General features: G+C 39.7%; 1 protein-coding gene and 1 non-coding gene across 4 annotated transcripts in view; one reads left to right on the top strand and one right to left on the bottom strand.

Moving 5' to 3' along the window:
• The window catches only part of LOC129779694 (high affinity cGMP-specific 3',5'-cyclic phosphodiesterase 9A), a 446,325-nt gene that overhangs the window by 288,260 nt on the left and 130,452 nt on the right, over positions 1–27,613 (bottom strand). The window lies entirely within an intron of this gene.
• Positions 5,615–5,755, top strand: LOC129780677 (U4 spliceosomal RNA). The gene has a single exon (XR_008744000.1). It is a non-coding gene; the product is annotated as a U4 spliceosomal RNA (small nuclear RNA).

Here is a 27,613-nt window from a genome sequence, read left to right as displayed (position 1 = left end):
TTCAGCGACATACACGGAACAAGGATCTTTGAGTTTGAAAGAGGCACTGGAATTTTCATTGAAGATGCCGAAGCCAGTGGACCCGTTTATGAATGAACCGTCAGTAAAGAACATTTTATCAGATCTAACTTTCCCATATTCTGCCGAAAATATCGGCGGAATAGAATCGGAGCGTAGATGATCTGGGATTCCATGGATTTTTTGTCGCATGGACAGATCAAAATTGACAGAGGAATTGCAAAAGTATGGGAAGCAAAATTGGTTGGAGATGCCCGGTGAAGGGTGCACTTCATGGGTAAGGAAATCATGGTACAAAGACATAAAACTTGACTGAGGAGTCAGTTGGAGTAGATTTTCGAAGTTATCAATCACCAATGGATTCATGATCTTGCAACGGATGAGAAATCTGTAGGATAATTCTGTGAATCGAAGAGTAAGCGGGGGTACTCCTGCCAAGACTTCGAGACTCATCGTATGTGTCGAATGCAAACACCCCATTGCTATACGCAAGCAACGATATTGTATTCTCTCCAGCTTGAGAATATGAATTCTGGCAGCTGATCGGAAGCAAAAACTGCCATATTCCAACACTGATAATATCGTTGTTTTGTACAACTGAATGAGGTATCCTGGATGGGCGCCCCACCATGTTCCGGTTATTGTTAGGAGAAAATTGATTCTTTGCTGGCATTTCTGTTTCAAATACGCAATGTGTATTCCCCAGGTACATTTAGAGTCAAAATATACTCCAAGGTATTTGAAAAACATCGAGTGCCTGATCGCTTTGCCGGATAGGTGAAGCTGGAATTGGGCGGGTTCGTGCTTCCTAGAAAAAACGACCATTTCAGTTTTCTCCGTAGAGAATTCGATACCCAGCTTGAGAGCTCACGTGAACAGGTTGTTCAGGGTATCTTGCAAGGATTTTTGCAGAACGGCGGGATTAGTACCCGTGATGGAAATAACTCCATCGTCTGCAAGTTGTCTCAACGTGCAATCTCTAGTTAGACAATCATCTATATCATTGACGTAAAAACTGTACAAGAGGGGGCTTAGGCAGGAGCCTTGCGGTAGGCCCATAAAACTGTATCGAGAAGATTTCAAGCTGCCATGATTGAAAAACATGTGCTTTTCTGAGAGTAAATTGTACAGGAAATAATTCAGAATTGGTGAAAGTCCACGATTATGAAGTTTCTCTGAGAGAATTTCCATGGAAACTGAATCAAATGCCCCTTTGATATCGAGAAAAACGGAAGCCATTTGTTCTTTGCGAGCAAATGCGATTTGGATTTCAGAAGATAGCAGCGCGAGACAATCGTTCGTCCCTTTACCTCGGCGGAAGCCAAACTGCGTATTTGACAGCAAATTGTTCGTTTCAACCCACTTGTCCAAACGAAGTAGAATCATTTTCTCCAACAATTTACGAATACAGGATAACATTGCAATCGGCCTATACGAATTGTGACCGCAAGCCGGCTTGTTGGGTTTTCGTATGGCTATCACTCTCACTTGTCTCCAGTCATGCGGGACTATATTAAGCTCCAGAAACTTGTTGAACAAGTTCAGCAAACGCTGTTTCGCCAAGTCGGGAAGATTCTTCAACAAGTTGAATTTAATCTTGTCCGACCCCGGAGCTGAATTGTTACATGAGAGGAGGGCAATTGAGAATTCTACCATCGAAAAATTCTCATAATCGCATTGGAGCGGAATGTCGCGTACGACGTTTTGTGCAGGAACGGAATCGGGACAAACCTTTCTTGCAAATTTGAAAATCCAACGGTCAGAGTATTCCTCACTTTCATTTGTATGGTTCCGGCCACGCATTCTCCTAGCCGTATTCCAAAGAGTGCTCATAGCTGTCTCCCTTGACAAACCATTGACGAACTTCCGCCAATATCCACGCTTTTTTGCTTTAATCAGACCTTTTAGTTTGGCTTCTAGAGCTTGGTACTTTCGAAACCATTCCACTAATCCAGTTTTCCTGAATTTTTTGAAAGCGGATGATTTTTCAAGGTAGACCTTTCAACACTCCTTGTCCCACCAAAGTGATGGAGGACGACGTCGGAAAGTGGTAGCAGGAACACGTTTCTTTTGAGCTTGAAGTGCGCTTTCGTAAATCAAACTCGATATAAAGTTATACTCTTCGAGTGGAGGAAGTTCATGCATTGAAACAAGTGCTTCAGATATTATTTCTGCAAATTTTCTCCAGTCAATATTTTTCGTGAGGTCATACGCAATATCGACTGACTCACGAGAACCTGATTCATTGGCGATCGATAAAATTATTGGTAGGTGGTCACTACCGTGGGGATCTTGGATTACCTTCCACGTGCAATCCAGGGATAATGAAGAAGAGCAAAGTGATATGTCTAGCATACTTGCCCGTGCAGGAGGGTTGGGTATCCTAGTTGCTTCCCCTGTATTTAAAACTGTCATGTTGAAGTTGTCGCACAGATCATAAATCAACGTGGCACGGCTGTCATCATAGTGTGACCCCCATGCTGTTCCATGGGAGTTGAGGTCACCTAAGATTAGCCGCGGCTCCGGCAATGCCGCGATGATATCAAAAAACTGATGGCGGCCGACCATGGTTCTTGGAGGAATATATATCGAGGCAATGCAGAAGTCTTTGCCATTGATTTGTGTCTGGCAAGCAACAACTTCAATGCCTGTCATCGATGGGAGAGTGACTCTATAGAAGGAGTGACATTTTTTGATCCCCAATAGTACGCCACCAAACGAGTCATTTCGATCGAGGCGAATAATGTTGAAATCGTGGAAATTCAGCTCGTCGGCTGAAGAAAGCCATGTTTCACAGAGGGAAAATACATCACAGTTAGAACTATGAACTAAAAATTTAAATTGATCTAGTTTAGGGATGATGCTTCTGCAATTCCACTGTATTACAGTGGTCAAATCCTTGACCTCTTGCACTGAATCAGGCATCGAGGGAAATGAACGCTGCTAAAAAACCACATTTTTCTTTCAAAAATGTTCTCACAATCGGAAGCAAACATAATACTATGCTTTTAAGAGGGTCATTTATATTTAGAGCATTCAAAATGTTGTCCACCAGGTCAGAAAGCGCAAGCAAACCAGATTGTGGCTGTTGCCTCGACCGCGAAAATGGAACAGACCGGGTGGGTGCTGCTCCGGGAAGTGCTGAGGACCCCTGGTGCGTGGAAGAACAGCTTAAACCAGGAGGTACTTGCTTCGGTCTATTCTCAGCACGTTCAATTCGAGTTTTCATTCCAACTTGGGAAGTTTCGGTCGTCTTTCTGGGGAGTGAAGGAAAAGAAGTAATTTTTCTTTTCCTGACGGCACCCTGCGATGTACCGGAACTTCCTGCATTGGGAGCGTCAGCAACAGGCTCGTCGTTCTGCAGAATGGAGTAGGGATTGTCCTGAGTCGTTGGAACGGAACTCTTAAGCATTTCTGCATAAGTCCGCTTGGAACGTTCCTTTAAGGAACGCTTGATTTTTTCCCCTCGTTGTTTGTACACCGGGCATTGAATAATATCATGAGGAGTCCCGCCGCAATGAAGACACTTGTGCTCTTTCGCGCAAGGATTCTCATCATGGCTCTCTCCACAATCTGCGCAACGTTTTTTATTGCAACAATAGGCGGCCGTGTGACCGAGTTGCATACATTTGTTGCATTTCATTACCCGGGGTACAAACAACCGAACAGGTAAACGAAGTGCACCTATTGCAACATAGTTTGGAAGGGCGGAACCCTCAAAAGTCACACGAAAAGAGTTTGTCCGATTGAGAACCCTTTTGTCATTTTTTTGTGACACAGATTTCAGTCGATCGCATGCAAGAATCTTCACAGTTTTTAGTGAAGAGTTCTTGAAGCGACCGACACCATCGATAATCTCTTTTCGAGTCAAACCCTTTTCGGTTATTACGCCGTCTATTTCGACATTGCAACAGGGCACGTATACGCGATACTCAATCGCAAAGAGGTCGCAGCGCGTGATTTCGTTCGCTTGGGTCCTGCTTGAGACGACAACTCGTAGTTTGTCTGGCCCCATCCGTGTAATCTCGGTAACTGCAGAAAACTTCTGAGTAAGTTCCTTCGAGATACGAATGACACTGAGAGGTTTAGATTTTCGTCTCAAGTATACAATGAATGGGCCTTTGGAGCCTTCATGGTATTCTTTTGGACGAAAATCCTGTTTTTCTTCAATGTCCTCATCTTCGGAACTTCCAACTTCATATACAGAAGTTTCTTCCTCAATTTCTGCTTCATCTTCCTGCTCTTCAGGAGGAGGATCGGTATCGGAAATATTCAATGGCGTCGATGGGGGATCCTTCCCGCCCTCAGCCATATAAAAAAAAAATCGGTCAACTGTTCGATATGAACAGAATATAATGATAATCAAAATAAATAAATAAGTGAAAAAAATATTTTTTGTAAGGTTATGATGCGAATATTAAATTCAATTTATTTTATGTTAAATAAAATGATAAAATGAAAAAAAAAATTCCAATAAAAGTTCAACGGTATATAAAAAATAATGATCACCCCTAATGCCAACGTTTGCCGATTTGGTTAACACAAAGTTGAACAATGGTGTAAATCGTGCACAGAAGGTATAAGGAATGATAGGGAAACAAAAGAAAAATAAATTTCTACTTGCCGCGGCTGTGTGGCGTGTGTGATGAATGTGTCTGATTTGGATCCTCAGCGCGCACCACTTTAAACTTCGCTCCACTCGCAAGCACAACCGGTGAAAAAGAACACTATTATTCGATGTGAAAAAAACACCTTTGTTGGATCGATTAAAAACTTGTCCGATCTGCTTGCGAGTTGTCGAACCAATGTTTTATAATTCATGTTTAAAAAAAATAACATTCGACAATAAAACTGAAGAAAATGAACAACAGCAATTAATGTAATCTATAAATTTTAATCTTTCTCCTAGAAATGCTAAAAACCTGGAAACCCCACACCGAAAGATCGAATGATTGATCTACTAAACTAATCAACCAATAAAATAATAAACGATTGTAGGGATGAGTAGAAAATTAGAAAACGCTTGATCTGGAAAAGGGAAAACTGTGAATAATAAAAAAAGGTATAGGAAATCTAAAGGAATCATATCTAAACCGTTGCAACTAACATTAAAACATACAGAAATAGACTACTATAACAGAAAACTAGCATTAAGGCAGTATAAGTAGTCTAGAAATTTGAAAAACAAAAACAATTTTTTTTCCTACATATTTCTGTAGTTTAGGCATTCAAGAATATACCCTAGAAAGGACTTATCGCAAAGCCCATTATTTACCGAGTTAGAGCCATTTTAGTGATGCGGTGTCTAAACTGGTACGGCCATAACAATGAACTTCAAACGTATTTTCTCGAAACTAGTCTTTTTCAAACTGGCGTACACGATATCTCAAGTTCTACTGAACCGATCCGTGTAGAATTTATATGAATACAATCTGTATGCACCTCTCTATCGCATGAACCTCGAAAAAAATATATTTTTTAAATTTACTATTTAAAAAAAAACGTGTAACGTGAGAAAAAACGTTTTAAACCGCATTTTGTTTTTCAAACGGTCGCCATTTTGTCAAAAAAAGATGCTTTTGACTTTTCCGAGGCAAGCTTTGCGCAGTGGCGATATCGTAACCAATGAGGTTTTACCGAGGTGCGATTATTGCTAGTTGAAAAAAAATAACTTTTCCGAGGTTCTTGCGATAGCGGCATCTTTACTAATTTAGATTTGTTTTTTGTTTCAGGTAACCAGAAGGGCAGGAATCGTGTACGCCATGACACAACTTTTTTAACCTCCTCACTTCATCAGCTTGTAACAATTCTAGTTATGTATATTTTTTCTCCGTTCAATTTTTGTTTTATTGTTGGAAGATAGATGAACAAATAATGATATACTGAATAGTAAAAATACTCTTTGTTTTATTTTTACGGAGCTCGAAAAAAAAAACGTCCGAAATCCGTGTCTCTACGCTAGAATACCCCCTTAAAACTTCGAAAATTCAAATATAGATGATTGATAATTTATGAACTCTCCGAAGAATTTCAGAGAACTTAAAATCAGCCAGACGAAAAAAAAACGAAAGAATGAACTAATAAACTAATAAGGCAATAAACCGGCAAATAAATGAAGTGTTAAGATAAATGGAAACGTCAAAGAACAGAAATAGGAAAGCTCTGTAACAAAACAGCTAAAAATTTGAAGAACCTAAAGAAACAAACTGGTGCTCCCGTGACGGAATGGTTAGCGTCACACCTATCATTCCGGGGGTTCGTGTTCGATTCTCGTTCTGGCCGAAGCATTTTTCGTCACAGAAATTTCCTACGAGTGCTTGCCACTAAGAGAACATTCAAGGCGTATTATTTGGCATAGAAAATCTAGACTAACTGCTAATAAAAATGGCGCAAGTAATACTACGATGAGGTGGTAAAGTTCCTCTAGGAATGTTTGTGCCACCGAAGAAGCAAGAAAAAGATCTAAAACTTGTGGAAGCTAACATGAGGAAATACAAAACAAAAACTACAAACAGAAAATGAATAGCAAAAAATGAAAAAAATAGAAAGAATAAAAACTGATGGTTCAAAAACTCACAAACTAAAAATAAATGAAAAATTCAGAAACTGAATATGAAATCCTTTATCCTTAAAATTAAAAATTAGAAATCTTTAAAGAATTACTATAATTACAAAAAAAATTAAAAACCTATGAAAAAGGTACATAACAAAGAAATTTTCAAAATTGCAAATGAATGGATAAACCAATGAATTATAAACGAATAGCAAATTAACTGATAAGCTTAAACATTTAAAAATCAAGACTTGGAAAATTGGAAGAATATAAAAATTAGTGTAGAGACATTTACGACACTACAACAAATAAAAGTGGCAAACAAAAAACAAACAAAAACTCTAAATTGAAACACTGGAAGAATATGAATATGAATGTAAAAAACCTATTTCGCAAGTTCACTTCAAAAAGCATAAAAAATCATATGTTTATTATTTATATACTGCCATACAAATGAAACACAAATTTCTGCATGCTCAAGAACTAATCAATCAAACGGAACAAAAATTGGAATGTGAGAATTTTACAGTGCAATAAATGTTCCTATGATGGTATGACACCCCTCTCTTCTATGGAAGGGGGAGGGGATCCCATAAAAATATCACACATAATTCAACCAACAATACTCCAACGAAACATGACAATTGAATATTTTCGGAAAAATCATTTCTTCCACTTTTTCCCAAAAATCTCTTTTTTCAAAATTCATAACTTTTGAACCACTGAACCGATTTAGATGATCGACATTTGGGTTTAGCTAATGGTGATCCGTATCGCTTACCCTATTTTCCCGCTCAACATAGTCTTTTACGTCAACTTTGAGTTTTATTTTTCAAACTTTAACACTAAACCTACCGATGTTTCATGTATACCTATTCCTACCACAGCGGGTCAAGTGACCCTTTGTGGATAGTTAGTGAACAATGACTCGATTTATATAATTTTGTTGAGAAACGTGGTATACTCTTTTTCTCCTGTATATTTCGACATTTTGGGATAACAATGATTAGCAAAATAGTGAAATTACAATTTTTGTCACGAAAAATAGTATTATAACTCAGCCATTCCATGCCAAACCGATATAGTGGTTCTCAGATTTTCGTGAAAAGTGGCAGATTTGTTCTGCATCGCAAACAATAAGAACGGTATTTTTTTATTTTTTCGTTGGGGTGACCATTTCCGTTTTAGGGTGAACCGAAAAATCACTTTTTTTCACTTTTCTTCCTAAAATGACTTTTTTCAAAAATTCAAAACTTTTGAACTACTTGACCGATTCTAAGTATAGATATATCAAATTAAAGTCAATCCCCTCTTCTTTTTAGTAAAAATACTTCAGTTGCAGAAAATTTGAATTTTGTTTCCGTTATTATTGATTATAATTGTTTGAAACCATGAAACCATGAAACCCGGTCTCGGGACCAAGGGCGCTATATTGTTTTATATTTCTTCGAAAAAGCTGAGTATTTTTATATATCTCAAAATCAGAGATGTGTTATTTTTCTTTTTTAAGTTATGGTTTTTCAAAGTTAACCGATAGTTCGGAATATCATTTTTTCCTCCTTTTCCTATTTTCGAAAATTCATCACTTTTGAACTACTAGACCCGTTTAGATGATCGATATATCAAATTAAAACCAATGCGCTGGATTTATTTGGATAATATTTACGAAAAAAAGAATTTGGTTTTCGTGATTATTGATTGTATCTGTTTGAAAAAAGTCATCTAGGAAAAAAGTGAAAAAAAATAATTTTTCGGACCACCCTAAAACGGAAATGGTCACTCTAACGAAAAAACAGAAATATACAGGTCTTATTGTTTGCAATAAAGAACAAATATACCATTTTTCACGAAAATCTGAGAACCACTATATCGGTTTGGCATGGAATGGCTTTGCTTGGAATGGTTACTGTGAGCTCGCTTATATAGTCAGCAATACAATTAATTCTAATCATTCACTATTCATTCACAAATACAACAAAATATGTAAAACAATAGGAAAATGTGTGATGCAATGGTTTTGTATCACAACCACACATACAAATCTTTCTGATATCATATGAATGTCGGCACGGGTCAAATGACCCGTTGCGGTAGTTAGAGCAGATTACATATTTTCATCAGTAAAAAAAATAACAAGAGAGGAGTAAACACTGAAAAATACATTAGATGTATGTTTTAAGAAAAGTAGTGTAGGCAAATGAGGTTGGGACAATGTAATTTGCCAGACAATTTTGACAAAAAGTTTAAAATGGGTCATTTGACTCCTCGTGGTAGGTTTAGTATTGATTAACATGCGGTAGTTTTTTTAATTTTTTTTATCCCATTTAATTATTTATCAGGCTCATTAGCATTTCATCTGTAACAGAGCCGGGTTTTCATCGTGTACATGTACATATGTTTATGTTTCTATAAATTGTAAATTACACAGTAGTAGTAGTAGCCATTTAGGCGTTAGGTTTTCTGTTCCATTACATTATGGTAAATTACACTATAGTAGCCATTTAGGCGTAAGAGTATTCTATCTGTTCTACCATTGTTCAGCACACCGGACAGCGGAGACAGTTGATATTGATCATTGTTGGGTTATTTATAGAACAGCAGCCCGATGTTTCTTGCAGAGCAGAGCAGTTGTATGAATGAATCGATCTTTGTTCCACCGTGGATCGATCTCCATAGCTGATGATGGTTGCGTGGACGTAGTTATTCTATAAGAACACAAAGATGGTCAGTTGAGGGCCCTGAGTTTGAATTCACGATCGATCGCGTAGTAAGCGAACACGTAACCAAGTGGCTACGAAGACCCCCAACATGCTGTAGTTGGTGAGGATAATTTCTATTCTAATAAAGTAAAAAGTATTAAAATCGAAAAAAAAATCAAGATCATTTCAGAAAATCAGGCAAAATTGAGTGTTTGTCAGGATATCAGGGAACGTTCCAGAAAGTATAGGAAATCATAAAAAATCAGGATGGTTGGCATCTCTGGATCTGGATACTACCTAATCACCTAGCGAAATGAAATATACTATAATAAATTCATAAAATATACTTTGAAAAATTTCATAAAAATCGGTCAAGCCGTTTCGGAGAGATTCGACCACGAAAACACCGTGTCACGAGATTTTTATATTTACACGTAAACAATTTCATGTTGCCAAATTGTGCCTAGCACGAAACGCGCCAAAATACTTTCTAATTCTTGATTTAAAAAAAATTAAACAGTTAAGCTGCCCAAAAATATGAACAATTATTTGGTCTGGGGATTTAAAACAAATAATATACACATTTTAGGTAGACATTCGAGTTGCAGTTTTTTTTCATAATGATTAGATAATAAAATATATTCATTTGCAGAAAGACAATCTAAATTTGATCAAACGATGCGAAAGTTATATTTTTTCGCGCATTTACTCTCAATACCGACAAAATTTTCGTTACATGTTACGCTTTTTCTTTTCTTTTCGAAATTTATTGAAATTATACTTATATTAGCTTGGGGAAAATGTTATCCATTATTTTCTCGTTAGCTGGCTTCAGTGATTCGAACTAAAAAAATCTTTTGCTGTTTTTTGTTTGTTCCATTCAGTTGTAAGTTACAGGGTGTCAACAGTGGAAATCAACAAAGAGAAATATAGATACATTTTACACTTTTTCTTTAATAATTACGAAAATGCAAGCCAGGCTGCTGAAATTGTGAGTGGTGTTTATGGTGCCGATACTGCAACAGTAAAATACGTGCAACTTAATTTATCTTTAATTTTTTTTTCTTTGGCAGACTTATCTCACTTCTTAACTAGGCGAACCTAGCCAGAATTTTCACCTGCCCCCGGGCTTCTGAATGCCAAAGGGGGACTAGGCTCTGCGGAATGCACGTATCTGCATGCTCGTGCTGTTTTAGTCCTGACCGAGGAATTGTCGGACAATCGCGCAGGTGCTAAGGATGACCGACTTTTGGATGCCGGCCAATTCCTTCTCGATGTTCAACACCTTTAGCGCTTCCAGAAGTGTCTTCGGGATAATTCCAGTTCCAGAGAGAACGACTGGAACAATTCTTGGGACCTCCCTTAGCCCCCACAGTTCCTTGAGCTCCACGGCCAATGGTCGGTACTTGCAGATTTTGCGACCGTGGGTCTCCTCCAGATTCTGGTTCAGTGGAATAGCGACATCGATGATGGTGACTTTGCGGTCGCTCTTGTCGTAAACCATTATATCTGGCCGGTTGTGGTGGATCGAGAGGTCGGTCAGAACAGTGCGATCCCAGTACAGCTTGAAACGGTCATTTTCCAGGACAGGTGCAGGCAGGTACCGGTAGTTTGGTACGTTGTCTTCCAGTAGAGCACATTGGAGCGCCAGTTGTCGATGAACAATACGGGCCACGTTGTTGTGGCGCTCGGTGTAGGCTGCGTTGGCCAAAACGGGACAGCCTCCCATAATGTGCTCTATGTTTTCACCTGGTTGATGGCACATCCGGCAAATGTCATCAACGTCTTGATGCCAGACGTACCGCCTGCAGTTTCTCGTCGGCATTATCCTGTCCTGGATGGCTATCATGTCGGCTTCTACTACTGAAGAGAGTTCACCACGCGTTAGCCACAGATTAGATGCGGCCTTGTCGACGTGTGGCCGATCCAGTTGATGGGGGTGGGCACCATGCACTGCCTTCTGCTTCCAAGCTGCAATCTTCTCCTCCACTGTCTGCAGATTGCAGTTGAGTTGGTACTCCGCTTGCGCCAAGTGCAGAGCGCTGTATCCTCTGTCGGCGGCGCAGACAGCCCGGTATAGCGCGTTTTGGTTGGCGCGTTCTGCGAAGTACTCGCGCAGTTGTCGTACCTGGGCAACACACAGTGCAGAAATGTCGACGATTCCAAGTCCCCCTTCTTTGCGTGGTAGTGAAACTCTCTCCAGTGCCGATTGAGGATGGTGCATTCCGGCCTCTTTGAATGCTTTCCTCATCCTCCTCTCAAGGTCCTCTAGGTTAGTTTTGCTCCATTTGACTACACCAAAACTGAAGGTCAGCAGGGGAACCGCGAATGTGTTGATCGCGCGTACCTTGTTCCCCGCGTTGAGGAAAGTCCTCAGGACACAGTTCACTCGACTCAAGAACTTGTCTCGCAGCTCCGTCTTGATGTCGGAGTGGCGAATCCCGGTGAGCTGTCGGAATCCAAGATATTTATAGGATTCGCCACGAACCATGTCTCTTATAAACTCGCCGTCATAGACCTCGTAGCCTCCGGATTCGGTAAGTTGTCCTTTCAGCAGGTGGACACAGCGACACTTGTCGAGGCCGAACTCCATACAGATGTCCCTGCTTATGTCTTCGACAACCCGGATAGCTACACCTAGACGCTGACGTGAATCAGCGTAGACCTTGAGATCGTCCATGTAAAAGGTATGGGTCACTTCTTCGTGGGCGCCGTCGCCATACCTTATTTTATAGCCATGACCGTTTCTATTGAGCGTCCTACTGAGGGGGTTCAATGCCAGACAAAACCAAAGCGGGCTGAAAGAGTCGCCTTGGAATATCCCCCTCTTTATCTGCAGCGTTCTAGACTGCAACACATTTTCCCCATCACTGAGGTGCAGAGACGTACTCCACTGCCTCATCGCATGCTGCAGGAACCTAACGACGACGGGATCAATTTTGTAGAGCTCCAATACCCGGACGAGAAACGAGTGAGGTATGGAGTCATAAGCCTTCCTGTAATCGATGTAGGCCATACTTAGGTTCCGCTGGTTATATACCGCCTGGCCGACTATGGCTGCGTCGATGATGGCCTGGTCTTTGCAGCCATGCGTATTTTTCCTGCATCCTTTCTGCTCTTCTGCGATGATGTGATGCTGTTCGCAGTGAGCAGAAACTTTGGCGGTAATTATGCTGCTCAGTATTTTGTACAGACTCGATAGGCACGTTATCGGTCTGTACTTTGATGGGTTCAATGTGTTGCTGTCTTTCGGGAGGAGGAAGGTGACGCCACGGGTGGCGAATTCAGGAAGGTTGTGTGGGTCACGTAGCACCTTGTTGAAGCACTCAGCTATCTTTGGATGTGCGACGGTCAGCTTCTTGTGCCAAAAGTTCTGGACACCATCGGGGCCCGGTGCTGCCCAGTTCCTCAGGTACCGCGAGGCTTCGCGGACATCGTTCTCTCCGACGATGATAGCTGGCATCTCTCCAATTTCACCACAACTCTCCTCCTCCCGTCTTAACCACATTTGCCCGTCGCGATGTTCTACTGGGGTCTCCCAAATACCAGCCCAGAAGTTCGTCACATCGCTAATATCTGGCAAACCTTCGCGGTAGTCGGGCTTCTCGTCGCTAATGTGGTCGTAGAACGCTTTTTCGTTATCTCTGAACATCCGATTTTGTTCCTGGCGCTTTGCAGAGTCAGAGTAACGTTTCAGCCGTTTAGTTAGGACGCTCAATTGCTGTACCAGTGTGTCGAGTTTTTCCGTCAGCTGGTGAGCTCCCAGCTGGCGAACCAGTAGGCCGCACGATCACAGCAACTTGGCGACATAATTTCGCCGATCTGCTGCCTCTTTTGTACGCCATCAGTCTTCCAATTGCGGCGCGCTTGTTTAGGATCCGTTGCTCCAATCTCCTTCGCCATGGAGGCTCACGCCTTTCACGGAGATGTTGGAGCAGTCCGCCTCTTGGCCTAATACGGTATCCTAAACTTTTGGCGGTCGCCACAGCAGCACAGTAAACTTTCAGTTGCAGCTCCTCCATGTTCTCAGCATCAACCAAGTGCAGCGGAAGAACGTGCTCGTTCATGAGCTTTACTGCACTTGTCAGCCTGCGGGAATGCTGCAACTTCGGGATCCTGGGGCGCGACAAAGGGTCCGTGTCGCGGAACTGTGAGATCGCCTCGTCGTAATGGAAGACCAGATCGCGTAGTAGTTGTTGATCTGGCTGTGGATCTTCCGGCTCAGGGGGTTGTTGTACTGTGGCCTCCACTGGTGCTGATTCGCGTGCCCCACTCGCGAATGAATTGCTCAGCCGTACTGAACTTCGTCTCGACACATCGCTTGCTCTGCTTGTTCTGGAGCTTAGTTCTCTCTGCACCTGCTGCTTGATCTCGTCGACTTGCGTTTGGGAGAGCATATTGTTGCGTACAATCGCTCTACGCCTCGCGTTCATCGCGTTTTGGTCAAGCCTCCCGACGAACTCTGGATACGCTTCCTCGAACATTGCGAGTATTCGAGGGCGACCGCTCATGTCCGTCTCCAAAACAGTGCAGATGTAATAGGCGCGGATCACGAATTCATTCATTTCATGTGTCCACATGATCCGTCGCCTAGTAGTACCCACAAGTGTGGACGACTGTCGTCTGACAGTCGCAACACGCCTCGTAGGCGCAGCGTTTCGTTGGTGATGTCGATGGCTGCTGTTTCCGTGTGGCGGTAGCTCTTCGGGTTGAACCCGGCTGGTGGCCCGCTCTTGCACATCGCCCTCCAGCCGCTGGCCGCTCGCTCTTACGCCCGTTCCAGGACCAGCTCCAGTTCGGGGACCCTCCTCGGGCGATCGCATTCTGAGTATTCTTCGTGAACGTAGCTCCATTTTCTGGGTGTATCTCCTTTGCCCGGGAGACAGCGGGTTGGCAAGGCCTCCATGACCCGGGAGGCCTTCCCCGGGAGAGATATATATTTTCTTATTTTTTTATTTTTTTTTTTTGGTGAAATACACTAATTTGGACCGTTTGAAGCTAGCGATTGACCAGAAACGTCCAGAATCAGCCAACAGAGGAGATGTTTTGCACCATGAGGACAACGCGAGGCCCCACGACTCCAGGAGCTAGAGTTTCTCGCCAATAAGCGAATTTTCCAACAAAACGATGCATATTTGACCCAAATCGGACAATCCGAAGCATATTAAAAATAGTTTTGAATTTCACCCAGAAATAAAGGATTACTTTTTCCTCAACCTAATGTTATGAATCGAAAAGCCGATTAAGTGGTGAGTTAAGCCGAAGCGATGTGTTCGAGGCCGGAGCGCTTTCGAAAATTAAGTCGTAGGCTTAGCAGTTAACAAAGATTGCAATTTCAATCATCTCCCACGACCAGGGTTGCCAACTATAATTTTCAAGAATCAGGAAGAATGAAAATAAAAATCAGGATAGCTCATATTGGGTTGTCCGAAAAGCATCATTTTCAATCAAAGCATAATAATTTAATTTTATATCCCTAGTTCTGTTTCACAATCTTTCGCTATCTTTCACACAGCTTAAATATCCTATCCTTCAGCACATGTTTGCTTCCTCGTCGAAAACTGCTGCGAGCCTTATGTGAGAAACAGGTTGCTTCGTAGTAGCTCATAATACAGAATCCATTGCAAATCCCACCAGAAACAGAGTATATCTTTCATCGGTCGAAAATCGGATATGTAAAAGAATTTTATGAGGTATAAATCATCGCATCAGCGAAAATGGTAGTGTTTCACCTGACCTTTTGATAGTTTATATTTTTTTTTCAAAAAAACCTACAGCATCACCACAGTCAATTGCAGAGAAATGAATATTCAACTTTTCACTGAATCCATCTTCTATGCTTTGGAATAAATCTTTGGAAAGCTTGTTGGATTTTTCCTAATTTTTATGGTATTCAGTACAGCTATAGATATGTTTACCATAGTCCCATCTTTACAGTTGATTCTACTTTGAATCAGATGAACAAGTTACATATAAAATCTTTTTATATTGACTGTAAATTCAAAAATTTTCTCTTGAGAAATTTTACACTCTGAAATGTATTCCTACATGAATAACTCTAGGGATACATCTACATACACATTATCCTCGATAAAGCAATGTTATTCCCCGACTTCATCTCGTTGTAATTTCATGAATTCGTCAGACAATCTGGTTTCTTGAAATTTTCTAGCACTGTTTTGAAAAGCCACAAAACAACTGAGGGTAGAGCTTGAGCTTGGGTAGACTGTACAATTCGTAGTTGCTCTCCTTGATTGACCTGAACCAACCAAATTGCACAAAGAACACACAGAATGACGCTTGGGACTAGCAAATCATTCTTGTTGTGCAATTTTCGGTGATTCGAGCTTTAAACGGTCAATAACAACGCCGTCCTTACAGTCACCAGGGGAAGGGAAGGAATGTTAGTATGATATTCGCCGCCCAAAGGCCAGAAGGGTCGCCTCTATAGCGTGGTTCCCTAGCTTTTATCATGGAAGGAATAGTTGTTAGTGGGAATGGTTAAAAATCAGGATTCACTGCGGTAAGTGATGTGATTCTAAAATCTTAAATTTTAATTTTTTTTAAATTTTTAAATATTTAAATTTTAGAATTTTTAAATATTTAAATTTTTAAGTTTTCAGATTTTCAGATTTAAATTTTTTATTCTTAGATTTTTAGAATTTTGATTATCTTTGTTTTTGTTTTTTTTTTAATTTTTAGTAATTAGATTTTAACACGTTAACCCCGACTTTTTCAATCAGCGCGCATCAAATTCCCCCCTAGGGACCAACGCTGGGCTGTACACAACGACTGAGAGCTATATTTGGGAAACCTGAGAAGGTAACCGAGAGCTCGTATAAAACCAATCGACTCGGCGATATGTTCCGTTATTTATCACGTGTACGCTTCGTAAAACTTCAATCACGACAACGGAGAGTTATCTTTAGAAAACCTGAGAAGGTAACCGAGACAACTTCCCCAACTTACCAACCTAGCAAGACAACCAGGAGAACTGCTATTCTTCACGATATCTAATAATAAAAATAATAATAATAACGCCTGTAATGATAATGTAGATCACCATATAACTTCCTTGATCAAGTATATTCGGTACAAATCTCGATATTGAACTAACGCTGGCGATCGTGCGAAGAAGCTTCCATGATATATTACGCTTTGAAAACAGCGGAAAAATATCTAGATCTTCCGAGAAGACGAGCCGTGCATTCAATTAAATGACAATGTTAGCTGATCAACTGGATGAATAAATTTTGATATCCTATCTGCGACGTAATATTTATGATTTCATGATTTCCCAATATATCAAATAATTAAGCTAAATAGAACTCGTGAAAACCAGAAAAACAAACGATTCGGATTTTATTTATCGTGATTCGTTATTTAACGTCTGGAATTCTGGATCGTAAGGGCATCATTTCGATATACACATCCGCACGATGAAAAAAATTAAAAATTGCGACACGCAACTGAGCTCATGAAAAACTCAAGCATAATTTAAGAGAGAGAGAAAAGAATAGATGCACTTAGCTTTGTAGAATCCATCTTCACTGCCGTAAAGCTGATTCTCATTCTCCGCTCTCCGATTTTCGCTCGGAAAACTGCTTCGCACTATACACACATACAATCTAGCACTTCGGTGCATTAAATTTGAAAATTTAAACAAAGGTCAACAAACGAACGTTTTGCGTTTCAGTGATCTGTTACTAAAGCGTTCATTTCTTCAAACTCGCAAAGCTGAAAATACACTTTCAAGCGAGCGCTTCAAACTTTTCACAAAATTACAGTCCTTTTTTTGGCATCACACTACCGACGCTTCTGGGAAAAAAAGAAAAAGGATCGGAGCGACCAAACACCACGTCTGTAAAGGGTGTGTCACATCAAATTGCATCACGGAAAAAACGCTGTAGAAATTTAATTTTTAGGAATTATATCTTCAGCTTTCGCTTATAATCAGATAAGAGTGTATAGATCACGTTGGCCATGCTTCACTGTCAATTTTTCGTAAATTTGGAAAAATGTCGTCGAATGAAAAAGAGCGTCGTGAATTAATCCTGTGCACTCATTTCGAGAATCCGGAGTTGTCACATCGGGACATCGGTAAGATGCTGGGAATCGTCCAATTCACGGTCAGCAGAGTACTAAAACGATACTTCGAGAACCTCACCATCGACCGGAAGGTGAAGAACGGCCAAAATGGATGCTCCGTCAGTGAAAAAGATCACAAGCGCGTAGTTAAGCAGTTTAGACGTGATCCGAGAAGTTCGGTCCGGGATGTCGCCAATAAGCTGAATTTGTCAAATTCATTCGTCCAGCGGACCAAGCAGCGGGAGGGCCGGCGTACATACAAGGTTCAGAAGGCTCCTAACCGCGACGAAAGGCACAACATGGTGGGGAAGACGCGAGCCCGGAAGCTGTACACCGAAATGCTGACGAAGCCGCATTGCCTGGTAATGGACGACGAAAACTACGTCAAAGCGGACTTTCGTCAGCTGCCGGGCCTGTTGTTCTTCTCCGCAGAGGACAAATTTAGCGTTTCGGAGGAGATTCGCAAGCAGAAACTATGCAAGTTTGCCAAAAAGTACATGGTGTGGCAAGCGATCTGCTCTTGCGGAAAGCGGAGCGCCCCCTTCGTGATGACCGGCACGGTAAACGGGCAGGTTTACCTTGAGGAGTGTCTACAGAAGCGCTTACTACCACTATTGAAGCAGCACGAGGGCCCGACCATCTTCTGGCAGGATCTCGCTTCGTGCCACTATTCAAAGGACGTGTTGGAGTGGTACGAAGCCAACGGAGTCACCTTCGTGCCAAAGGAAATGAACCCGCCCAACGCGCCGGAGCTTCGCCCAATAGAGAAATATTGGGCGATTATGAAGCAGGCCCTCCGGAAGAACCCAAAAGTTGTCAAATCGGAGGCGGACTTCAAGAGAAAATGGATTTCTGTTCAAAAAAAATACAACCTGACGTTGTACAGAACCTTATGGCCGGGGTAAAGAGGAAGGTGCGAGCATACGGGCTTGGGCTCGAAGCAAAAATAAAAGGAAAATGCCAAAAGTTGTTTAATAGTTTTTATTTTACTGTCTAAAATTTTCAAAAGGATCGGTCTACTGGGCGAATTTCTACAGCGTTTTTTCCGTGATGCAATTTGATGTGACACACCCTTTACTCGTTGACTGCTCTCACCAGTCCCCACAAAACAACTGAGGGTAGAGATAAAAAAAAGTTAAGTACAGCTTCGCGTCTAGAGAATTTAACTTAATGTAAGATATATACAAGTGCGAACCGGAGAACTATCATGACAGAAAACTGTGGCATGGAAACCAGTATATTTATTACGAACTAGCTGACCCGGCAAACTTCGTCCCGTCCAAAATTTGTTATTTATTATGAATACTTTCAAACATTCACGTTTTCTTACTATGATCAAATTCATGAGTCCAATCGCAGAACTGTTCATTGATTGATCTTCTATATGACCCCGTTGAATTTACAAAACTCATCATTATAATATCAGATTATTTTCAGACACAATTCTCGTTGAAGATTTTTCAACCACTTGCAAATAAAATGTTTCTCCGTTACATGGAATAAATATTTTATACAGAAAATATGATAGAATAAAGACAGCCCTAAATCGGACAATTCCTTCCTCGAGTTCTGATCTTATCACCACATCCGGCAATCCTTTTTTTTTTTTGGTATAGATAGAAGAAGATATAGGAGTGCGTTTCATCACATTAAAATTCATTTCCAGTTTCGAACAAAGATCAATTTCGCTAGCGCAAAAATGAAATGGACTAACAGCACTTGTCACGATGCAATTGTAGAATTCCTGGTTGAAATATGTGTAATATGGGTGGAGGGTGGGGTGGAGAGTCTAAAAATCATAGACACATTTGTTGCACCCTAAAACTTCAATATGCCTAATTTGGTTTCATTTGCTTGATTAATTCTCGAATATTGCAGAAATTTGTGTTTGATTTGTATGGCACACACAAATTTCTGCCAAATAAATTATTTCTAGTGAATATTTTGGGTGTTGAATAAAACACATACATTAGTGTAAGTGTAAGTGTGTTTGAATATTTTAACGATCTTTAAAATAAATCGAATGTGACCGATAAAAAAACGAATTAAATGATTTGAACGATAGGTTATATGATGTTTCTTGGTGTATTTCATAAACGTAACTGACATGTTTGATCTCTTAAAAGTTAAACGTCAACTGAAAAAAGTAATAAGTTTGTCGTAAAGTAGAAAAAATGAAATATAGAAAATCAATATTTATTGCTGTCTCCTTGTTAGAAAATACGTGCATGTGATTTTCAACATGGCTTAGTTTATAACAGCTTGGTCTCGTTCATAAATTGGAAAACAGCGATACGCCAGCTAACTTCAATGGAGCTGATTAATCGGCCTGTTTGGAATCGCGTTATTTTATCGTTGTCATTCAATCGAGGAGTATTCACATCGGTAAGCTAAGCTTGAAACACAGCCATATTGCTTCCTTTATTCATGGATGTTTTTAATACTCTTCACCGATTTGTAGAACCCAATATTCATATATGCATATGAGTTATCGGATTTTACAATTTGATCGAAATCGACTTTTACACTCTTAAATTCGTTCGCCTTGTCGCGAAACAATGGTCCAAATAAGTCATCCGTATTTGTGGTTCAATTTACTCTCTATCTGATCGGCATAATTCCGGAAATAATTCTAAATTGTTGAAATTTTAATGAAAATTATTATTCGATTTCGTTTGGACGCTAAATTTGTTTTGAATGTGTTTGAATGCTAAATTTTGCGTGTTTATTCCACCATTACTATTTTTGCTTCATAGAAATGGAACATGGAGACCAATGTTGTTTACGTCGAATTGCGTGGCAAGGTTGTCACGTTTGGTCAACTCGATTGGACTTGAGCTTGAACAGAATGCAAAATTGCGCTTTTTCAATTCAACAGAATACAACCAACAATATGTGGGGACGAATACGATCGAACTTCATTTTGTGTTTGAACACACGCGCAATGTCATGACAATGCATTGCGCTTTGGCCTGGCTATAACTAAAGCTGTGTCGGCGTTGCTCATGATAGTGTCTCGCAAGTGAATGTATTATTCCTCGCACCGCTTTTGTTGATTGTGTAGTAAGAATTGCAGTCGTTCACTCTCTACCTTCGAGTATATGTCGACCATCAATTGTTGGCACAGCTTACGATATCTTGAATTGGCGTTTCTTGACCATTTCAAATCACCATATGATAAACATAAAAATCCTTCGAGCGCGCCCTCTGTTTGTTTCGTCGCATGTTCATAAATATTAAATCAAAATGAGAAATGATGTTCATAATGAATTAAGTATCTGTGACGGGGTCTCGTTGGTCTAATGTTTATGCAAGAGATTTTTCGTTAAAGAAACCATTCTAAATTGCACTGTAGTCACGCGTATTCTTGAGCTTGCCACTCCAGAATACATTCAAGGCGTATTGTTCGTCATAGAAATCTCAACTATTTACTAATAAAAATGACGCAAGTAGTACTACGTTGAGAAGGCAAACCTTGGGAACGTTAGTGCCATTGAAGAAGAGCATAGCGAGGGTCGTATGAACGGTGTGTGTCAACGATGAATTCCAGATTATTGTTTTTTCATCATGATTCCAGCAGCGCTTGTGCTTTGGATCTACACACGTGCTCTCCAGCTGATGTTTTATCAGGGTTGATGGCAATAGCGTGATTGTCATTTTGTAATCCGAGCAAATGTGATTTGAAGAATTTCGATAACTCATTGTGCTCATTCAAAAAGGCTTCCAGCTCGTCGGAGATGCTCCCTGCTTTAGATGAATTGATGTTACTTGTGTATTTGTAGATGGATGTTCAATGAAGCGGGCGTTACGCCATCAGTCATTGAACAACTTAAATGAATTCGTTCTGTTGAAAAAACAACGGTTAAATTATTAGAATATTTTTGACACAAAAATAATAAAATCGCAATTAAAAATAGAGAATTGGGGTCAAAATTTAAAGTTATATGTATGGTATGAAGTCAAATTTTTGGAAAAAAATATCCAGATCTTTTTTTCTGCATAGAGCCACCCTATTCGGTATTAAATGTATTGTTATCGGTATCCTATCGGTATAATATATAGTTTACAACCTAGTCTCATACCTACCAAGTATTTTGAGTATAATTTCATCAAAATTGGTCGAGCCATTTCGGAGGAGTTCGGTAACAAACACCGTGACACGAGATTTTTATATATATATATATATATATATATATATATATATAGATAATGTGAAGAGTACAAAAATCAAGAAAAATCAGGATCTTTTCTGAAAAATCAGGATAAATTGAGTGTTCGTCAGGTTATCAGGGAGCGTGCTGAAAAGTCTGGGAAATCCTGAAAAATCAGGAAGGCATCTCTGCCCACGACTATTTCAATCTTTATGGCTGGTACAATTGAAAGATGAAAATTATTCGTTATTAGAAAAACAAATATCACAATAGCCTGATTTATACATTTGTGTTTTGCGTAACAGTTTACCTTATCATGTGAATGTATCCCTAATGACCTGACTTGTTTGTTGTTTTGCATAAAGTTGGCTTATGCATGGATTGTTCCACAGGAATGGAACGAAGTGACCGAACAGCCACGTTAAGACCCAACCGCAGACAACAAGCATAAATTCCCGCGAACATCAGCGAAGGTAGGGCACTGGAAAACATGTTCCAACCCGACCTCAACGTCGATCATACACACACACCCACATTCTCTTCTGTGGCACGCTCTCTTGGCAAACATAAATCACCAACCATCCGTTTCGCGAGTTGCCTCCGAGTAAGAATGTGAAACATGGTGTAAATATGAACACTTTCCCATCCGCTCGGTTTTTTTTTCTTCTCCTGTCCAGCGTCTCGGAACGGAACGTTCCGAAAGAGAAGGGGGAGGGATTGCAGGAAAAAGCAAGTGTTGCTTGCATTGTCCCGAGGTCGATTCATTTGCCCCCGACTTTGTTTCTCCACAGCACCAAACCACCATCACCATCGCCACCACCAGCTGTGAGTGGGGAAAAGGAAATGTGCATAATTTGCGTTTCCGGCAACTCTCTTTCTCTCCGGGGTCTCGTAGGAAATGGCTTTCGGTGCAGTGTTGCATCAGAAAAGGGAAGAAAGAAGGTTTGGTCGGTGGTAGAAAGTAGCGCGAAACTCTAGAAATGAGTAATACCACGCGGTGAACTGTAACTAAGCCTTGAATACCGAATGTGCTTGATAAATGTGATTTTCTGACGTAATTCGTGACGCAGAAGTGGGAGGGGGAGTGGTGCGAAAAACTAGGAGGGAAATATTTTAATATTGCGATGCAATGGGATCGTTTTGTGGAGAAATATTTTAATTATAGAAATCAATTCGGAAAGCACTGGGAATAGGGATGGGAATCATATTTTTGCTTTGGCCTTCCGCAAGTGCAACAAACCGCAACTCGTCACGTGTGAATACCATACAAAAACGTCCTCAGTGAGATCTCGGAACGCACAGCGGGACAACGTTTTGCCGTTGACAGCATAATAAAAGTTTGTAACTTTTCGTTTTCGCTTGGTCTGGCAAAAACAACTGCCAGCCATGTGGGGAACGACTGCAAATAGGTTTCCGAGTTTTGCTCCGTTGCGCACTTTATGACTTTTACTTTTTGTTGAATTTGTTGAATTTTGTTGAAACGGTGATCCTTTTCCGGTTGACACACGTATTCTGAGGATTTAGCAAAAAGTTTCAGTTTGCAGCGTTGCCGTTCCTCCGGGATGTGATTAAGTTTCGAATCTCGTGAATTATAACAGTTTTTCAGCAGGAATGGAGCGCAGCGCTTCTCTGAAAGTCATCTTAAAAATGATAGTGGGTCATGTACGATTATCATTGAGTAGGTATATTGGCGTCAAAATTCTAAGTCAACCAACATGAACACGAAAAACTCGGCATGCTCTGGGTTCCTTGCATCCTTGTTAAAAAAGCGCTTTCAATTTTAACTGTCTCGCGAGGATACATGAAAATTCCACCTGAAACAATTACATGTACCAATTAGTTATCCACACAAATTAACGCTCAGAGCAAACAATCTTTGCTCGCACTACAAATCTCTGGCCCTGGACAAACGAAGCCTTAACTCGTCCGAAAACGTGACATAAGGGTAGGTACACAAGGTAGGAAAACAAACAGACGCCCTCCGGAGTCCTCTGGCTGTGTTCGGTCTGTTTGCCTTGCTGCACACGGACAGTACAATTTCATCATTGGAAGATACACTCGTTGATTAAATTGATTTTTCCCAGTGAAAGGGGCTTGCGGTAGCGGAGGATGTAGAAGGAAACTGTTGGAGTTTTTCAATTAGTTCTCTCCGAAAACCGACGCACGTATTCTGCTGCTTCATCGTCCAGCATGCAGTGTGATATTTTTAATATTGGATTCCACCTCTCCGAGTGAACGTTTCATGGGTCAGTGGGATTAAAAATATCCCGAGCTGAAGTCGGAGCTCTCGAATAAAACTAAATTCACTCGAATTGAGTGCAACAGGAACGGAACGACCAATCCTTCAGCCTCACTTGTTTACAACACTTTTCCACAACCCCAAACGTGACAAACAAATCCAACTACTCATGCTGCGAACACGTATACCGAATCTGTCACCGAGAGAGCTTTCTCAGACTATCGAAAAAAAAATCAAGCCGTAGCAAGGAATTAGTGCTACCTCACACAGTTTGGCATTCAGTGCTGTGTTGTCAACGTCACTGTGGCTGTGACTGATGGTGGGATAGCTTCCGATCACTTCAGTTACCACCAGTTACCACCATCCTAACCACAGCCGACTCCCCCCTCGCCCGTGACGAACACAATGTAATCCTTTTTCTAACAATCTCACAACGAGAACCACCCCTCCCGGAATTGATTGTATGCTGGGTTGGAAAAGCTGCTATGCTTCTAACTCAACGCAGGTCGCGTCCGGACCGGGGAGAGAAAGAGTTTGGGTGATAGTGAACAAAATCAAAATAGATCCCATCAAAAAGGGCACACCCACCCACTCACTTGTACACATGTTCGTGCAGTGATGCGGAAGGAGCAACTTTTCAATTCAATTTAGAGAAAATAGTGCAGATGGAGCGAAAGCATCTGCAGCGAGTTTTGCACCGGTCGGCAGAGCTATGCGAGTAGATGATTCACAAATTGAGAACAGAGAACATTATAAATTTTGAATTAAAAAAAATATATATACACTTGACAAAAAAATTAGAGGAACAGAGTGCGAAGTCGGAAATTTTAAGTGATTTTTTACATGCTGTAACTTCGTGAAAAAATAACGCATATCGATGGTTTGCGCATTTTGAAGTTACAGCTTTCAGGTATTAGAATATTTTGCGTACATATTTTTATCTTGGGGTGTGTAGGTGTAGTGAACAACAAAATCGGTAAGAAATGAAAAATCGATTTTTCTTTGTTTTCTCAAGAATATTCTGGGCTGACACAATTTTTTGCTAACCAACTCAACAGCAAATCCAATTAACCTCATCAACCAGCTTTCATTTGGTTCCAAGAAAAATATAACACTTGCAAACAAATTTTTGGTTTATTTTTTCATCATTATAGATTGTATTTGATTTTTGTTATTTTCAAAGCTTCGGACTAGTGGGCGCGATATTTTTTTATATTTGACAAAACACACAACATATTTGACATAACATAGACGAATTTCATGCCAACTCAACTGGCCATTGGCAGCACCATTTCAGATAGTAGTGAAACGTAGTGGATGTAAAGACATGGGTCATTTAAGCAACTTTGCATACTTCAAATATTCGAAAATAATTAGACTTTTTTCTCAAGAACCGAGAAAACTATGAAATCTAACACAATCAATAACTAAACTAAACTAAACTAAAACTAAAATCCATTTATTTCGCGAATATTTTTTCAAATTTCAAATAAGACTTGGCTTTACATTGATTTTAATTTGATATATCGCTCATCTGAATCTGAATCGCAATCCAGTTGTTTCAAAGTTATGATTTGTTTTTCAAAAAACTCTTTTTTAGAATAAGGGGGTGAAATTTGATTAACCATCGGATAGCTTTGAAATTTCATAACTTAAGAACGAAAAAAATCGCATCTCTGATTTTTAGATATTTTATGTTATATGTTATCAAGAAAAAATATTTTTAAAAATATAGCTCCATCTTGTCCAAAGCCATAAAAACAACAAAAACCAAACAAAATCCAAATTTTTGGCAAACGTACTATTTTTCCCAAAAAGATTAACTAATTGGCCTTAATTATTAATTAATGGCAAAAAAATTGATTTTTCGGACCACCCTAATGGAAATGGGCACCCCAACGAAAAAATAAGAATGTTGAATTGTATGTAGATCCTATTTTTCGCATTACTTTTCTTAAATGGTTACGATTTCACAAAGTATTTAAATTTCATAAATTTTCGAAAATTTATGTCTCCATTCTGGTGAGACTGACACGGCACTATACGTAAAACTTTGAAATTAGAAGGTCTTTTCAATTAAAATATACAACAATTTTTTGAGATAAAAAAAGGTTCAATGAAGAAATCAATTTTTGGTTTTCCAACAAACTTGTCAAGCATCATATTCAAATCAGAATATTTTTATTTACCTGGATTTTGAGTTACGATTTTTTGAAACAAACATCGATGATTAGCTTTTAGCATCATAGCTTTCATCATAAGTACCAAAATTTAAGAAAAATCGGAGAGGGTAGAGTCAAAAATTTGCTGTTTTTTGGCCGATTTGCCTCTACCTGTTCTCACTTTTATTATTCACTAGCTGACCCGACAAACTTCGTCCCACCCAAAAATTATTTTTTTGTTATCAATACATTCAAACATTTACGTTTTCTTACTATGAGCAAGTCCATGAGTCCAATCGCAGAACTGTTCATTGATTGATCTTCTAATCGACCCCGTTGAATTTACCCTTTACTATAAAATTCATAGTATTTCTAACAAAACTCATCATTATAATATCAGATTATTTTCAGACACAATTCTCGTTCAAGATTTTTCAACCACTTGCAAATAACATGTTTCTCCGTTTCAAGGAATAAATACATGTTTTATACAGAAAATAAGATAGAATAAACACAGCCCTAAATCGGCAATTCCTTCCTCGAGTTCTGCTCTAATCAACACATTCGGCAATACTTTTTTATTGGTATAGATAGAAGAAGATATAGGAGCGCGTTTCATCACATTAAAATCCATTTCCAGTTTCAAACAAAGATCAATTTCGCTAGCGCAAACATCAAATGGACTAACAGCACTTGTCACTATGTAATTGTAGAACATATGGGAATTTATTTTCCGAATTTTCCATATTTCCTTAAGAGTTTTCCGAAAATTTTCAATTGTCATGTTTGGTTGGAATATTTTTGATTGAAATATGTGTACTATTTTTATGGGACCCCCTCTCCATTCCAGACGTGGGAGGGGTGTCATACCATCATAAAAAAATTACTCATACCCAAAAAACCCTCACATCCCAAATTTGGCTCCATTCGCTTGATTAGTTCTCGAGTTATGCAGAGGTTTGTGTTTGTGTGCCCCCTGTAATTTGTGTTTCATTTGTATGGCAGGCCTCCCTAAGAGAGGGGGGAGGAGTATCTTACCACCGTAAAAACATTTATTGCACACTTAAACCCCCACATGCCTAATTTGGTTTCATTTGCTTGATTAATTCTCGAGTCATGCAGAAATTTGTGTTCCATTTGTATGGCAGCCCCCCTTTAGAGAGAGGGGTGGAGAGTCTAACCACTATAGAAACATTTATTGCACCCTAAAACCTCAATATGCCAAATTTGGTTTCATTTGCTTGATTAATTCTCGAATAATGCAGAAATTTGTGTTTCATTTGTATGGCAGCCCTCTCATTTGAGAGAGGGGAGGGGTCTCAAACTATCACGAAAACCTTCCCCGGCCCCAAAAACCAAAAACTTGTTTGAGAATCCTTTATTGGGTTCTTCGCTGTATTCTGATTAGAAAAAATATTGATCATTTTAAACCTATTTCGCTTCATTATATAGGTATCGATGATTTTTATAATTTTTTTTGTTTATTTATTTATTTATTTGTTTATTTATTGATTTATTTATTTATTTATTTATTTATTTATTTATGTATTTATTTAATTTTGAATCTAAATATATTTATGTGGGTTCCGGAAGTACTGTTGATGTTCATATTTATATCCGTGATACAAGAACAAATCCATAATCTAGTATCTGAATTCTTAAGTACACATCAGAAATATATATTCGAAATTCCAATCTGGAAA

Source organism: Toxorhynchites rutilus, chromosome 3 (assembly GCF_029784135.1).
Source record: "Toxorhynchites rutilus septentrionalis strain SRP chromosome 3, ASM2978413v1, whole genome shotgun sequence".
NCBI classification, from domain to species: Eukaryota; Metazoa; Arthropoda; class Insecta; order Diptera; family Culicidae; genus Toxorhynchites; species Toxorhynchites rutilus.
This window is presented reverse-complemented; position numbering and strand designations above follow the sequence as displayed.